Genomic DNA, 18,046 nt, shown 5'->3' on the forward strand with positions numbered 1-18,046 from the left:
CTCAAGACTCAAGAGGAGTGTAGTCCATCCCTGTACATGATATATATATATATATATATATTAGAAACTAAGCATGCACAAAGCATGTTACAAAAAATTAACCAAAAAGTGCTCAAGCATTGAAGAGATAAGGGAGATAAAATATGTGACTTAGAGAAAAGATATCAATTTTTATTTCTCTCTTATTTATTTATTTTTTTAAAGAAGGTTCAACATGCTTGAGATATGGATGAGATGGGTTTAAAAAGAGTCTAATTAGTTTATGTTTAGATAAATACATGTTGATAAAAGTTTATAAGAGATAGAGATGTAGAAATAAATGGAAGTGTTCATGATTGTATATCTAACTTGTAATTATATTTTCTTACATGTGTAATTGAAGAGAGAACTAAGAGTATTATGGTCATAAAATATGAACAATGTAATCTAAATTGCCAAAATTCCTCTCCTCACTTATTTAATAATACAATATGGATGTGAACATAGATGAAGTTGCTGCCTTAGCGGATGCTTTTATTAAGAATACCAAATGCTATAATGAATGGTGTTATAGGAGAAGGGCACCTTTGATTCTACATCGTTTATGAGTCAAGGAGGACTCTGATTATATGAAATGGAACATTCTTTTCCACGTGAGGTATCTTTTAAAGGATAAAATTATGAGGCTCAAAATTACTAAGGCCTACTGAAGTCAGAGCCCACTAAGACCCAAAGACAATCAAAATCAAAGCGGACAATATCTTATGCATGCGGGAGCAGAGACCGATCCAGCCATCGAGCCATCCAACCCCTGACTGTAATAGAAAGGTGCTGAGGAAGGGTTCCCCCTACGCACACAGAGTCTCCTTTGACTAGTGGGGTTACTATTGCACGAACAATATCTTACGTATGTGGAAGCAGAGATTGACCCAGCCATCCAACCCCTGACCACAAAAAATGGTAATATGATAAGGTTCTGGTTAAAATTCCTACAAAGGGCTTGTTTAGATCCTTCTATAAGATTGGATTGAAAATTCTATAAGATTCATGATTTGGATCGTCAATTTAATTGTGGCCCTATATTAACTGAATGCTCCCTAGCCTAAATCCTATGGAAAGAAAGAAAAGACCTCCATGGGTCTTTGTTTCAATTCCCACCGCCTAATGGTTCAGATTTGAGTTAGATTTAGACAGGCTTTTAGAAAATACAAATTAGATGGACCAGCGGGTTTGATTCCTATAGAATTTTTAGCTAAATACCATGGGAATATCCAACAAGGGTTCTGGTTGTATCTTTCATGCAAAAAAATAATTCATGTTCTTTTATGACGATAATTGTTGGATAGCGCAATAGATGCTCCAAGAGCTATGCATAGAGAAGATGTTGGGATGCTTTTAAAGCTGTGCATCAAAGCTATGTACGGTGCAATCCAATGATTGACGTTGCAAAAAAATATCAATTATTTTTTCACATGGAAGATACAAGCCGAACCCATCCAACAAAATGGTAAGAAAGAAAATAAAAAGTATTGCTAATTTAGTTATATGTGAGAGATCAGCTATTCTTGACACAAAATCACACCAGTCTTGCATAACCAAAATGTAGTAATGCCATGCTACCTTAAAAATAGCTTACAACATTTTGTGATATTTATTTTGAATGCTAATAAAGATCTTGCAATATGTTTACCCTTAATCTTCAATCTGTTGTCATGGACACCAGCAAATGTTGAGAAACGTAAAGCCACTGTTATGACCCAGCCCATAAAGGCCCACAAAGCCACAAAAAAAATGAAGAAGACTCCCGTAGGGAGTCTTCTTCCTCCCGACCGGCTCCTAATTGGAGTCAGAAAACATCATCGGGGAGGAGTCAAACTCCTCCCCTCCAGCCTTATTTAAAGGAGAGACCTCTTCTCCCTTCCTCCCATTAAAAAATCGAGGGCAAAATGGTGAGGATTGTTAGAGTTTTCCCTTGGAAGCCCTTCACCGTGCTTGCATTAATTTCTTGCTGGAGAGGTCACCGGAGCTTGAGGTAAGCTCAGCTCCTCTTCCTCCCTTCTCTCCCTTCCTTTTCTTGCCTGTGTGCATGATCGTCGGTGATCAGGTTCGCCAAATTTTGTTGGAAAAAATATCCCCTATTTTCCACCCCTCTTTTCTTTGGTTTTTCGGCATCGGTGGTCACCGCCGACCGTCGATTTGGGTTCTCCGAGTTTTAGTGACATAGTCCTCATGCCACTGGCCATCGCCGCACTGGCTGCGGCCTCTGATCGACCGAACAAGGGAGGGACCTCATGGTCCTCTATTTTGCCCAAAAGAGACCATGGGAAGAAGAAGAAGTGGAAAAGAAAAGAAAATGAAAATGAAAATGAAAAGAAAATGAAAAAGAAAAAAAGAAGAAAAAAAAAGGGAAAAAAAAGAAAGAAGAGAGAGAAATTTCTCTCTCCTCTCTCTCCCTCTTTTCTCTTTCTTCTCCTCTTTCTAAAATTTCTCTTTCTCTCTTTAGTCTCTCTCTCAACTTTTCCTCTCTAATTTCTCTCTCTAAAATTTTCTCTCTCTAAGTTATTTCTCTCTCCTAAAATTTTTTAGAATTTTGAAAAAAATGATGTTGAATTTAAATAATCTTAGTGATGAATTTTGATCTATAATTATCGAACGGTATACCAGCACCCACCTTGATCAGATCAAATACTTTTAGATTTTATTTTCCATGATTTTATTAAATTATCATATGATAATTTTAGCATGATTTGATCTGATCGATCGAATTTGTTGAACCATATCATTTGATTAGTCTAGATGAATTTCTCTCTCTAGAATTTTATCTCTCTAGAAGTTTATCTTTTTGAAATTTATCAAGAAAAAGAATTTTTATTTGGATGAGTTTGAGTGATGATGAGTTTGAACGATTCTAGTGGAAGCATCCTGATCTATGATTGTCAGGTAGTATGCCAGCATTTTGATCAGACCATGAACCATTAGATTTGATCATCCATGATCCCGATTTAACCATGACTTGATTAGATCATTTTGATTTCACCAATTGAGATGTTGGACTGTGGCACCTGATCAATTTGAATTGTACCTCATGAATTCTCTCTCTTTTGATTTTCTCTCTCTACTTGATTGATGAACTCAATAAAGAAATCTCGATCCTATCACTTTGAAAATCTGATTTGATCTGATAGTCAAACTTTTGACCATCTATATCTTAATAAGATTTTGACCAAATGAAATTAGTTGATCAGACCCATCTGGATGATAGGATATGGGTGTCCATAAATTATATCTTTCTTAATTGTTTATGTCCTTTTTAATTATTGAAATAGATCCTATATAGGATTGTAGATGTTTGATCATGAGATACCATGATATGAACTATGAACTGAAGATTTTAAGAAAAAATTTATAGAATTACAAGAATTTATTGGAATACGTTTGAGGTAAGTAATGCTTCATTTTTTCTAAATTTATCGATAAATTATAATATATTTTTTTGATATGATTTATGAAATGATGCATGAATTGGATGAATGATATTTTGTTATAAAAATATCTTATTTAAAATGTTATGATGAAGCATGATTGAACATATTGATTTATGATGTATTATATTGATTGATTTTGATACTACATAATCATATATTTTCTTATCAAAATTAGAATATAAAACATGATTTATGAAGAATTTTAATATAAGAATAATATGAATTGACAATCTGACTATGTAAAGGATCCCGTCAATGGAGGCATATATGTTGGCAATTATTTATCATGAGGATCTATGTTGCCAGCGAGACTAGTGACATATCATCGGTGAGATCAGTAAGAAATCACCAGCGAGACCAGCAGTTTCAAAGGACTTTACTATCAGATGATTCCCAACTCACCGTAAGAAGTATGCGGTATTATGATCCTACCATAAAGAAAATGTGGTCATAGTTCATGGTTGATGAAAAGAACTTAAGAATGAAAGATGTTGAAATCTTGAAAGAAACTTAAATTTTTGAAAAAAAATAAATTTAGCATGAATTACATTACATAATTGAAATTGATTTCGAATTTATGAACTCTATATGCTTATTTTCTATGAATGATTATTTTCTTTAATGCTTGATGAAATCTATTGGAGGTGTTCATTGCTTACTGGCTGTCTAGCTTATTATCTTCTTTTTACTATTTTTATAGATATTGAGAAAATTAAAATAATGCAAGATATGAACAGAAGAGTGATGAGAAGCACAACCTCCATACTTTTATTTTAGATTGAAAGTCTTATTGAATTTGATGTAAGGTGTATTGAACATTGTTGAATTTATTGACATATTAAATATAAAATTTAGATTGTCATATTTTAGATTTAAGTTATTGACTAATTATTCTACTGTTGCTTTATGATAGCATGATAAGATGCCTTGCATGCTTGTGGGAAGAGTTTTCTATGAGTATGCGATGATTACCATGACATTCGGCTCATAATCTTAGGTTGGGGACATAATAATTAAAGTAGTATTAGAGCATAAGTGGATAAATTATGAAATAAAGAATCAAATATATAATGAGTGCAACTAGATAGACACTAGGATCATTATGGTGTAGATCTATGATGATATATTATGAAAAATTTTTATGATTTTTGGTTAAACATCGAGATTATATATGAAAGGACCGCAAGAGATTATGACATGTAGAGTTTGAAATAAGATGGATGATTCATAGATCATGATATGATTAGTTAGATTTTTGATCGAAAGTAATTGCAAAAAGATTGACATAAAATTTTATTATGTATTATGATTATTAATTTGATTATTCAAGTGAATCGTAAGCTCAAATTCGATACGAGAACAATACTATGATATTACTCCTAGATGAGAAGTTGACTATTATTGGCAAGATAAAGATTTGATGAAAAGAAAATATTATTCCAGGATGGACTAAGAAAGTCTTTTATGATACTTGATTTGAAATATTTATCAAAATTGAACTTGATATATGAATCATGTATAAAGTGGCATATTAAGATGAATGCATATTTGGAGGTATTGCAAAGAAGTTTATCCTTATTGATGAAATTGATTATAAGATTGTAGGATATTTATTGTGCAAGAATCTTTAATTATCATCCTTGGATCTAAATAATAGATCTTATTTGTGTCTTTTGGAGACTACATGATGTGTATGAAATTTTAATTTAAAGATTTTGTATCTATATTAATCAAGGGATTTTCTGATGTTGTTGTTGAGATTATTAAAGAAAAACTACTATCTTTAGACTAAAAGAAAAGATCCAATTTATATTTATTCAAGATTATGGGACCCATGTGAATTTGCAATTTAAAATTTTTTGATTTAAGAATTGGCATGGAGTTCCTTTGCTTTTTTAATGAGGTCCCTAATTGAATCTACTATTAAATAGAGATTTGATTTTTGAAGCTTGTATGATTGTTATAAAATGATACTTGATAGATAATAAGAATTTTGATGATAGAAATTTTAGAAAAGATAATGATTTAAAATTCTTATATGTTCTGATTATATCCTAATTTGGTGAAGCATCAAAGATTTTCTTATTGATTTCATATAAGATTTTGATTTGGAATTGTCTAATTGAATTGATATGAGAATTAAGATTTGACTCATATTGATTATAGTAGACTTATACGATGGTATTGAATGTAATATTAGACTCAAGGATTAATCAAGATTATTATACACTAGCAAAAATAGGAATGAGAATTAGAAGTTAATCTTTGGCTTCAACTGAAATTTAAATTTTAGATCTTTTCCATTGATAAGATAAAGAAATAATTTGATCAAAATTTTTTTGGTGAACCTAAAAAATTTTGATTGTTAGAATAGAGTGCACAGCAGAAGTATGATGATCTGAATTATTTTGAGTAAGTCAGGAATGTTGACTCTTTGAGTTAAAAAATTATGATAGATAATATGATTTGATACAAAAAATTTATTGATATTAAAAAAAATAATATTTTAAAATTTTAGATTATTTTAGATATCTTTAATGTGATTTTTAAAAGTAGTGCTTCCACCTACTATGCTACAAAAATATTTAGCATCCTAATTCTAAGATGAGTGGATCCTTGATTTTTTATTTTAGATTTAGAATATTTAGAGATAAATTTTTTTGATCCTAGAATTGAATAATTCTCTATTTATTAGAAAAAATTTGAGATTATTTATCGAACATTAATTTTGATCTTAGATTCTTTTATACTCAAAAGTTTATCTATGGAGAATGTGATAAAATTTGTTTATGATCTTGTAATAAATTGATTAAATCATGAGTAGTCAAGGATTTTCGATGAAAAATTTGATATCCTTATCTAGATTGAGAGACTAATTTCGATGATCAAAAATAATGATCTTGATTCTAATCAATATTGATAATATTGATCTTTTCTTTATGAAATGATTTAACGATGAAGTTGCATAGAAAAATTAAAATATCAAAAGTTCGAAGATAAGATTAAAATAGTGAATCTCCAATCTTCGAAAGCATGAATGAGGGAAAATACTTTTCGAATCTCGATTGGTTTGGATATTATCATGTGACTCACATAAGTATGTTTTTCTATCTTATGATGGGTTGATTAATTAGGAGGGATTAGTATTTTGGTAAAAAAATAAAATTCTTATTTAGGAATTAAGATATTGATTTTCTTCTATCTACAAAAGATAGGCTTGATTTGGATCTAGTCATGAGGTATTGAATATTATTTTTATAGGAAATGAGATCATGATTTTGAAATTTTCAAATATTAAAAATTTTTGAGATGTTGATTTTGATAATAAGAAAATGAATGGTTCTATTTCATATCAACACTTGACGTATTGACCTTTTCCTTATGAAATAATTTAAGAATGAATTTGTATCAAGAATTACAATATTAAAATATTTATGGGTGAGATTTTTACCATAAATTCCAAGTAAAAAATTATGAAAACTTAAGCAAGAAAAATTTTGAGGATGAAATTTTTTTTAGAGGAGAAGAATGTTATGGCCCAACCCATAAAGGCCCACAAAGCCCACAAAAAAAATGAGGAAGACTCCCATAGGGAGTCTTCTTCCTCCCTACCGGCTCCTAATCGGAGTCAGAAAACATCATTGGGGATGAATCAAACTCCTCCCCTCCAGCCTTATTTAAAGGGGAGACCTCTTCTTCCTTTCTCCCACTAAGAAATCGAGGGCAAAATGGTGAGGAACGCCAAAGTTTTCCCACAGAAGCCCTTCACCATGCTTGCATCAATTTCTTGCCAGAGAGGTCACCAGAGCTCAAGGTAAGCCCGGCTCCTCTTCCTCCCTTCTCCCCCTTCCTTCCCTAGCCTGTGTGCACGATTGCCGGCGATCGGGTTTGCTGGATTTTGTTGGTGTTTTCCACCCTCTTTTCTTTGGTTTTTCGATGTCGGTGGTCACCGCCGACTGTCAATTTGGGTTCTCCAGACTGTGGTGACGTAGTCCTTCTGCTGTTGGCCACCGCCATGCCAACTGCAGCCTCTGACAAGCCAAACAAGGAAGGGACCTCATGGTCCCTTGTTTTGCCCAAAAGAGACCACAAGAAGAAGAAGGAAAAAGAAAAAGAAAAGAAAAAGAAAAAGAAAAGAAAAAGAAAAAGAAAAAAAAGAAGGAAAAAAAGAAAAAAAATAGAAAGAAGAAAGAGGATTTTCTCTCTCCTCTCTATCTCCCTCTTTTCTCTCTCTTCTCCTCTCTCTAGAATTTTTCTTTCTCTCTCTAATCTTTCTCTCCACTTTCTCCCTCTAATTTCTCTCTCTATAATTTTCTCTCTCTAGATTATTTTTCTCTTCTAAAATTTTCTAGAATTTTGAGAAAAATGATATTGAATTTAAATAATCTTAGTGATGAATTTTGATCTGTGATTGTCGAATGGTACACCAGCACCCACCTAGATCAGATCAAATAGTTTTAGATTTTATTTCTCATGATTTTATTAAATTATTCATATAATAATTTCAGCATGATTGGATCTGATTGATCGAATTTGTTGAACAATATCATTTGATTAGTCTAGATAAATTTCTCTCTCTAAAATTTTATCTCTCTAGAAGTTTATCTTTTTAAAATTTATCAAGAAAAAAAATTTTATTTTGATGAGTTTGAGTGATGATGAGTTTGAATGATTCTAATGGAAGCATCCTGATCCATCGTTGTCAGGTAGTATGCCAGCACCTTGATCAGACCATAAACCATTAGATTTGATCATCCATGATCTTGATTTAATCATAACTTGATTAGATTATTTTGATTTCACCAATCGAGATGTTGGACTGTGGCACATGATCAATTTGGATTGTACCTCATAAATTTTTTCTCTTCTAATGTTCTCTCTCTACTTGATTGATGAACTCAATGAAGGAATCTCGATCCTATCACTTTGAAAATTTGGTTTGATCCGGTAGTCAAACTTTTGACCATCTACATCCTAATTGAATTTTGACCAAATAAAATTAGATAATTGGACCTATCTGGATGATAGAATACGAGTGTCCATAAATTCTATCTTTCTTAATTATTTATATTCTTTTTAATTATTGAAATTGATCCAGTATAAGATTGTGGATGTTTGATCATGGGATACTGCGATATGAACTATGAACCAAAGATTTTGAGAAGAAAATTTATAAAATTATATGGATTTATTGGAATGCATTCGAGATAAGTAATGCTTCACTTTTTCTAGATTTATCCATAAATTATAATATATTTTTCTGACATAATTTGTGAAACGATGCATGAATTGTATGAATGATATTTTGTTATAAAAATATTTTATTTAAAATATTATGATGAAGCATGATTGAACATATTGATTTCATGATGCATTATATTGATTGATTTTGATACTACATGATTATATATTTTTTTATCAAAATTAGAACATAAAACATGATTTATGAAGAATTTTGATATAAGAATAATATGAATTGACAACCAGACTATGTAAAGGATCCCACAAATGGGGGCATATACGTTGGCAATTGATTTATCGTAAGAATTTATGGCCAGTGAGACCAGCGACATGTCGCCAGTGAGACCAGTGACAAACCGTCAGTGAGACCAGTAGTTTCAAAGAATTTTGCTATCAGATGATTCATAGCTCACCACAAGAAGATATACGGTATTATGATACTACCATAGAGAAAATATGTCATAGTTCATGGTTGATGAAAAGAACTTAAGAATAAAAAAATTAAAATCTTGAAAGAAACTTGAATTTTTGAAAAAAAATAAATTTAACATGAATTATATTGCATAATTGAAATTGATTTCGAATTGATGAACTCTATATACTTATTTTCTATGAATGATTATTTACTTTAATGCTTGATGAAATCTATTGGAGATGATCATTGCCTACTGGGTTGTCTAGCTCATTATCTCCTATTTTACTATTTTTACAGGTGTTGAAAAAATTAAGATGATGCAAGATATGAACGAAAGAGTGATGAGAAGCACAACCTCCATACTTTTATTTTAGATTGAAAGTCTTATTGAATTTGATGTAAGGTGTATTGAACATTGTTGAATTTATTGACATATTAAATATAAAATTTGGATTGTTATATTTTGGATTTAAGTAATTGACTAATTATTCTGCTGTTGCTTTATGATAGCATGATAAGATGCCTTGCATGCTTGTGGGAAGAGTTTTCTATGAGTATGCAATGATTGCCGTGACCTTCGGCTCAACTTTCCTCAGGAAACACTTCACCTCTAAAATTTCAAAAATATTCATTTAGCTTCCTAAAATTTACTTCAGTGTGTCAAAGTATACTTCACCGCATCAAGAAATATACATATACATCTATCAAATTGGTGCCCGTATATGGATAGATCAAGATACGAAACAGATATGTACAGATGCTACTCAATCCTCTTTCACCCCTAAATGTAATACTTCATGGGTTTTTTGATGCACCACCTAGGAAGGCCATGTGGCTGCAACCAGATCAAAGATGCGGCTATGGCATTACGTCAAACATATATATCCATCATGGAGAGGAAGAAGCCAAGGGTACAAATTGGATAAAAATAAGAAGGATACTAGGGCTGCAAATGGGTGGGTTTGGACAGTGGCATGCTTGACCTGCGTTCATGTATAGGTCTTGATAATAGACACTGGCCCAATCCAATAAATGATTGGGTTGAGCTAGGTTGGGTCTATGGAAAATATTTTAGACTATATAGGGTCATTTGGATTTGGTGAGGATCATATATGACACGATCCAATCCAAAATATTTGGCTCTAAGTAGGATTTGGTTTGGGTCTAAATCTATGTTTGTTCGGTAACAAGATTCCATGAAAAAAAATGTGTCCTACTTCTGAATTAAATTGAATTTTAACTGTCATAAAATCATTTGCTAATATGGTCAAAACTCCATGAAGTAATGCCAATTTGGAGCTAAAATCTATTTCAAGAGGTTAATAACCTCAAGAGCTGACATTTCTTAATGTAGTAATTGGTTTGAGTATTTATCTCTTAATAGAGGTAAAGAAGAAATGACTTGGAATAGTTTCTTTTGATCAAGTTAGGTTACGTTAGGCTAACCTAGTCACAAGAAGCTCCAAAATGGACCTATATAATGTACAGATTGGGTGATGGGTCTAATATTTGAATCCAATCTAGCCCCGTGGATCTTCAAAAATGGGTTGGGTCGGGCCTAAATGGGTTGGGTCACTAATCTCGATCCATTTGCAGCCTTTAGGGAAGTGTGTCACTTCAAGTTGGGAAGAGGTGCTTCTTTGCACATAATTGGTGGGAGATTGAAGGCAATTTTGGATTCAATAGTGGGTACGATAAACTTCAACTAAGAAGGTGACAGTTGTATTTGGGCTGCGAAAGACTGCTGCACCAAATCCATACTAGTTATTAATGAATCTGGGAATGAAAAATTCTTTGTGCACTGCGGGTAGTGTAAAAATTTGATGTGGAGTGCACCATCTTGCCAATTGGTCCACAAAACCACCACTTTCCAATATACATTTAATATCTGCAGTTCTACCTTTTTGCTTAAAATTTTGAATGATGAAAATGCCCCTCCTTTTTGAAAAAATTATGACATCCTACATCATATTATGACAAGGGCTGAAAACGATTCGGTCAGTTTAGTTTTAAGTGATTTTTTAAAATCAAATTGATATTTCTGTTTAAGAGGTTCCTAAAACCAAATATTTGACTAAACATAATCGGTTTCTTCAGTTTAATTTTGTATCGGTTCGGTTTGTTCATGTAGCTTTCTCAAGTATTTGAATGGTTTGAATAGTTTTTCAATTAAAGTGGGTCGATCGATTTGATTTCTATTTTTTATTCCTCTATTATGATTCATAATCAAGTCAAATTTGATCTAAGTTGGATGAAATCAAGCCAAATTAACATTTTAAATTCTTAATTCATATAAAGTACATAGTCCAACTTTGAATATACATGTAACATCAGTATATATATAAATATATGAAGTATGTAATATATGTGTATATATAAATATATAAAATGATGATATTTTAATTTTGGTTTGTCAGTTCGGTTCAGATTTAGTGGATCACATAAATCAATAACCAAATCAAAATATTGGTTTTTCTATTTTATTCAATCAAATCGAACCAGTTAAAATGCCAAACCATCATATTTGGTTCAATTTGGATCGAGTTGGATGTTTTAGGTTGTTTAATCAAAATTTTTTACCCCTCTAATTATGATATCCTGCATCAAATTATGACTTCCTACATGTAGAATGTCATATCATGGCCCAGGATGTCATAATATAGGAGACGCATTTTTATCCAACCACTTTTCAACGTACATTTAATGCCTGTAGTTTTTTTTTGTTTGAAATTTTGAATGACAAAAATACCCTCCTCTTTAAAAAAATTATGACATGTTGTGGCATATTATGACATCTTGTGTCAAATTATGATTTTTTGCACGTAGAATATCATAATATGACCCATGATGTCATAACATAAAAGGAATATTTTTATCCAACTACTTTTCAATAGATATTTAATGCCTACAGTTTCACTTTTTCATTTAAAAATTTTGAATGATGTAAATGCTCTTGCTCTTTAAAAAAAATTATGACATCCTGTAATATATTATGACATCCTATATCAAATTATAACTTCCTATACACAAGTAGAATATTATAATATGAATATAAGATGTCATAATTTTTTTCAAAGAGTAGAGATATTTTCATTATTCAAAATCTCAAATAAAAAAATAAAACTACAGACATTAAATATATGTTAAAAACTGGTGGCTACATAAACCAATCACAAAAAATGATGTGCTCTGCATTGAATTTTCTACATCACATGCGGTGCACAAAGAATCTCATCTAAGAATATAAAAGGGTTGTCACAATGCCAGATGTTCGGTAGTGTTGTTGTGTGGCTGATTCCACCAGTTTGTAGAAGAATTCTTCTCTTGCAAGAATTATCAATGAATAGATTTTTCCTAGAAGATAGAACTGAAAATAGATTGGTTATGGATTAGATATTATATCCATATATATATTAATTTTATTTAATGAATATAGATATTAATTAGATATAAATATTTATATCTTTATTTTAAATAGATATATATACAAATTGGATTCTAGAAATATGGATATAAATATAAATATAAACCAGATGATTAAACTTTATGACTACAGAATCAAAGATATTACTAAATAGATGATGGTTCAAATTAATAACATTTTAATATAATTATTTATTTTTTTAAAAATTTATAAATACTATATAAAATTAAATAAAATTATAAATAAAATCAGATATTGGAATATGAATCAAAAAATTATTTATCCTTATCAATATCTATTTTTTTTTAATAGATATAGATATGGATATTAATTGAATGAACTTATATCTACATCTAGATAGATTTAGATACAAGAATAAATTTGGATAGATATTATCTGATTCACTTTCACCCTCAATAGAAGACCACCAATGATCCTCAACTCAAATATCAATGAGAATAAAAAGATAAGATATCAAAAGTTGATTAAAGTAATAATTTTCTCAATGGCACATACCAAGAGCGAATTTCATTGAAACAAGCAAATATTTGGCCCCACCATAACTCAATAAAAATAGTGTTACAATAAAAGAAATCATTAAACTAGACAGTAGTGGACAATACAAAAACTCCAATTGCTAATGACATACAACACCCTGTGAAACAAAGAGCTACTCAATTCAACCGTAGAAACCTAAATGCAGATCACTTAGCTTATAGGATAAGTTAGGAACAAGTTTGACAACTTCAGCTGCTTCAATGCCATATCTTGCTCTGAAGCCACCTCATCAAGTAGAGCCAGGTTCTGGTCGGTTAGAAGCCCCTGAGGCTCACATTGTGTGAGGCTTCGAGCGAACTGACCCTCAGTTAAGATGCATTGATATCATCATCTGGGGACTTCCTAGTGTCATTAGGTACAGAGGGTATAGAGGCAAATCAGGTTTCTGCTCTAAAGGAGGTAGTTGCAAGAGTCATCTTTGGCGTTGCAGAAATGTCGATCCCTTGGCTGCTACTGTAAGCCACCTCAGCATGCGAGCTCAGAATCTAGATGGTAGCTGCTGGAAAAAAGATAGATGTAGCCTCTAACTTCGGCTTCTTGCTCTTCTGCTCCATTTGGTATCCTGGTAAAAAACTGCCAACTATGACCTATTGCAGAACAAGGGGAAAGCCAATAATTTATTTGAATTAAATACTTGCTAGCTGGATCGATGTAATTTTAAGTTGCAGAGGCTTTTTCAAAGGCCAATTTGAAACTCACAATAAAATCATGATATCCAAATTATTATAACTAACTAATATGTTGTGTGATTAAGTAGAATTGAATATGTTGTATGCCAATAAGGCTCTGTGCCCCTTGTAAATGATTCATGATTCTAAATTTCTATATGAACGATGAACAGGAAGGCTTTTACAGAGAAGAAAGGTATATTTTTTCTACCTGCAATGATGTAAACAATTTCACATAACTATGCATGTCTAAGTGCCATTTCAGAAGTTACTGGGAGAACTCCTGGACTTGAGATGGAATAATATCTAAACCATGCATCAAATTTGAAAGGAGGATGATAAGGACATGCCTCTTGAATTGGGTCCATCAAACAACACTATCAGAGGCCTGTTACAAAAATTAGATAAAATTATTAAAAAAACATATTCTTTGGGTTACAGAGGTAAAGACTAAAGTACACCTACAAGTGTTAGAAAATCTAGTCTAACATGAAAACCTTCAACACAAGGTGAAGAAGAATCCTTTTGTACACAAATTATGCATTTATCAGTCATAGACGAAGCCTGTCTATATGAAAGAAAAGAAATTGGTAATGTTAACATTTTCTACTACAGGGGTCCCTATATTTGTATTTGAATGCCATATCACTACCAGGTCACCTTATAATTAAAAAGATTATAAACAGAATTTATCAATATTTTATACTTCACAAAATGGATAAAGACTATGACAAGTCTCTTTAAAAATTACGTAGATTTTTAGATGTACACTTACTTTGGAGTTGCTGGTGGATAATTCTCTGTTGGGTGAAGCACCTCAGTCAAAGGAGTTTACTACACTAAGCATTCAGAATTTATTTCTCATATTTCATTTAATATAAACATGGATAACAAATCATAGTAGATACGCTATAGGATTTTAAATACCTGGTATGGAGTTAACAATTTCATGGCTATTGATATGAACCAAGATTGGTGCTTGCAAGATGATTGGGCATGACATGCAGCAATCCAAAATTCAATATAGGCAACAATATTAAGCACATGTATCACCCAAAAATGGTTAACACCATCATAGTGTGCAATACAATTCATAAACAAATAGAAGAAAACACCTTTAAATATTTAAAAGAATGCATAAGTTGGAGACACCTCTAAAGGAATTATCTTTCCAAAAGGAAAGGGCATAATTACAAACCTCATAAGTTAATATATCTCCAGAGGAATCAGGCTGATGAAGCATCACATTGGAAATTATACCATTAGCAGACAACATACAAATTGCTCAAGGCCCTTGTTGAGAAAAAGATATGATATTCATAGTAACATCCTTTTAAGAGAAAAAGAGGCAAATTACTTCAGATAAGGATAACTTTAAAAACTGGCAAAAAAAAATAAAAAAATGTTATTGCATATATGCAATAACTGCTTTTACATCACCAACTACTTTCAATAATAAAAAACTTAAGCCCTAGGATTACCTTCTGTATGTTCTGATATAAGTAGAACTCAATATTCATCAATCATCAGGTCGAATATTAAGAACATTTAGGAGCAACTAGTAAAAGCTTGTAGAAGCTTATGCTTGATAAGCACCTGTATAAATGAAAACTAATTAAAATTTGTTATAGCATATCATTCCTTTCAAACTTAAACAAGCAAACTTAAACTTAATTTAATCTTTCCTATTTTGATTTCAAGCTGCCAATTATCTTAATATTGAGAGTCTGTAGAATCTAGATTGTCAAAAATTTGCTATCACGATAAGGGGAAAGAGTAATGAGGAGATTTGCAGGACCTTCAATATTGAGAATAACTTTAGCCATATCGAAGAGAAAAAAGTTCAGAAAAACTCATGGAGCTTTTAGAGAGGTTTTAAAGCTCTTGAATAACTCATGAAATTGATGTGGACATTACTTGTTAATTTTTATGTGGGCAAATAACAAAGTAATCTTTACCTTTTAATTTCAAGGAATATTTCTCTATATTAGACAGTAGATAGAATCTAAATGCTATAACAAATAATCAAAATTAGCTTGCATGTGGGAACATTTTCTTGTTTACTTTGTTTATATAGCTTATGATCTAGGCATGGATTTCATTTTTTGCAATATCAACCATGACTTGATATTTAGAATGTGACTTTGTTTCATTTTTATCATTGTTTCTTCACAGTATTTATGAAAATATAAAACAACCTAAGAATAGCATTGAGCTCATTTGGAGAGTATTCTGTGGGATAATTTGCTCTCGGAACCATGCAAGATTGAGAAAGATTAAAGCAAAAAAAAAAAAAAAACAGAAAAGAAAAGTCATGTTACCAATTGCTATATAATATCTAGAAAACTCCCCAAATGATAAGATAATTAACATTTCTGAAAATTTGCAAATCCAAATCTGAATACAATTGTTGTATATGGAACATACTCTTGGATAAGTATCGATAAATAGACAGTCACATACATACATACATGCATACATACATACATACATATATACATAATACATATATATATGTATATGTACACACACACAGATATATATATATATATATATATATATATATAATATATATATATATATATATATATATATATATTTTTTTTTATATATATATTGTATGTATGCATGTGTATGTATATGAATAGATAATATTATACATATGTAGCAACTTATGTATGTATAATTAAAGTAGTCATAATGCGAACACTTAACCATATATATTATCAATTAATTACCAAATCATTAGGACTCCATAAGCAATGCATCATATAGATTTAAGCATTCAACCAACTACCAAATATGTAATGTAATTAGATTTAAGTATATCAAAATTCATATCTGAAGACTGTAAAATACAGTTCATTCCAATCAGTTCTTTCATCCCATCCTAGCATCTCTAGGCTCATATAACCATGCATAGGTCAACAAGAACATAGGACAGGCTAGGTCGGGTTCAGGTCTGGTTCTCGTGGCTGGGCCTGGCCTATGATGGCCTGATCCGCTGCACCAGGCACCAGCTCCCGATCAGAAAAAAAAAAAAAGGCTGGAGGAAGACTCCCATCGGGAGTCTTCATCTCGAAGGACTCCTAAGCCAGGCCGGACTCGGGCGGAACTCCAAGAAGCCCTCTATAAAAGGAACCTCTCCCCTCCAAGGCACTCCACCATGAGTAATCCATCTTCTTCCATCTTGAGCTACCTGATTCCCAGCATTCCTCTTCTTTTCAAGGCGTTGAACCATCGCTGCCGGTTGAGAAACTCTCCAAAAATCGCCTTTCCCCTGTTATTTTTTATTTTTTCCCCCTTCTTCCGGCAACCTACGTCGCCGGCGTTCGTCGCGAAGGGCCTCAGCCCACCCCTGCATCAGCCTCTGGCCGAAGACGGAGCCCCAGCCGCCGGCGAGCTAGCTGGGACCCCGAAAACGACCGTGCAAAGCGGTTGAGAAACTCGCCAAAAATCGCCTTTCCCCTGTTATTTTTGAATTTTTTCCCCTTCTTCCGGCAACCTACGTCGCCGGCGTTCGTCGCGAAGGGCCTCAGCCCACCCCTGCATCAGCCTCTGGCCGAAGACGGAGCCCCAGCCGCCGGCGAGATAGCTGGGACCCAAAAACGACCCGTGCAAAGGGTGTTCGGTCCTGTTTTCTGAGCTGGTTTTCGCCTCGTCCAGCCTGCCCAGATTGGTGCAGGGACAGGATCTTGATCGGGCTTCGGCCCAGCTTTGCCACGCTCTTCTTCAATCTTTTATGATACTAAAAGAAGATATGACAAAGATTTTGAAGCAGAGAGATACGAGGTAGCTCCTAATACCTAAATCTTTTAAGCATCTATTTCTGAGGGAAATCAGATTTTTCAATCGAGATGGTAAAGAGTAGGAGTTTCAGTATTTGTACTATAAAAATAAATATGTAAGGGCTATATGTTTACCATCTCCTCTCTTAGAGATGGACTGGATTTGTAAAGGAAAAGAGGTTGAAGCATGATGATATAGTTGTTTTTTATAGGCTACAATATCTGTATTTTTTTTACAGACATTAAGTACGAAAAGCATGCATCATATAATAGTAATTTCATTTTGACTCATACGAAGAGGGAAGGGAGAGAATAAGTAGTAACTACTCTTCTCTATGACTTAAAGAGAAGTTATTATTATATGTATTTTTTTTGTATTCAATGTCATAAAAAAATAAGGATATTGCAGTCATCCGCACACGTAGAAAATAACTATATCATCTACTTTAATCTCTTTTTTCTACAAATCCAATCTATCTCGTGGAGAG

The 18,046-nt window shown here is 32.2% G+C and overlaps 1 pseudogene; it reads right to left on the reverse strand.

Annotated features, from left to right (window-relative positions):
- Positions 1-17,011, reverse strand: part of LOC140854569 (AT-hook motif nuclear-localized protein 1-like) — a 65,363-nt pseudogene extending 48,352 nt beyond the window's left edge.
- Between the last annotated feature and the right edge of the window lie 1,035 nt (positions 17,012-18,046).

Source organism: Elaeis guineensis, unplaced genomic scaffold (genome assembly GCF_000442705.2).
Source record: "Elaeis guineensis isolate ETL-2024a unplaced genomic scaffold, EG11 Super_Scaffold_1000171, whole genome shotgun sequence".
NCBI classification, from domain to species: domain Eukaryota; kingdom Viridiplantae; phylum Streptophyta; class Magnoliopsida; order Arecales; family Arecaceae; genus Elaeis; species Elaeis guineensis.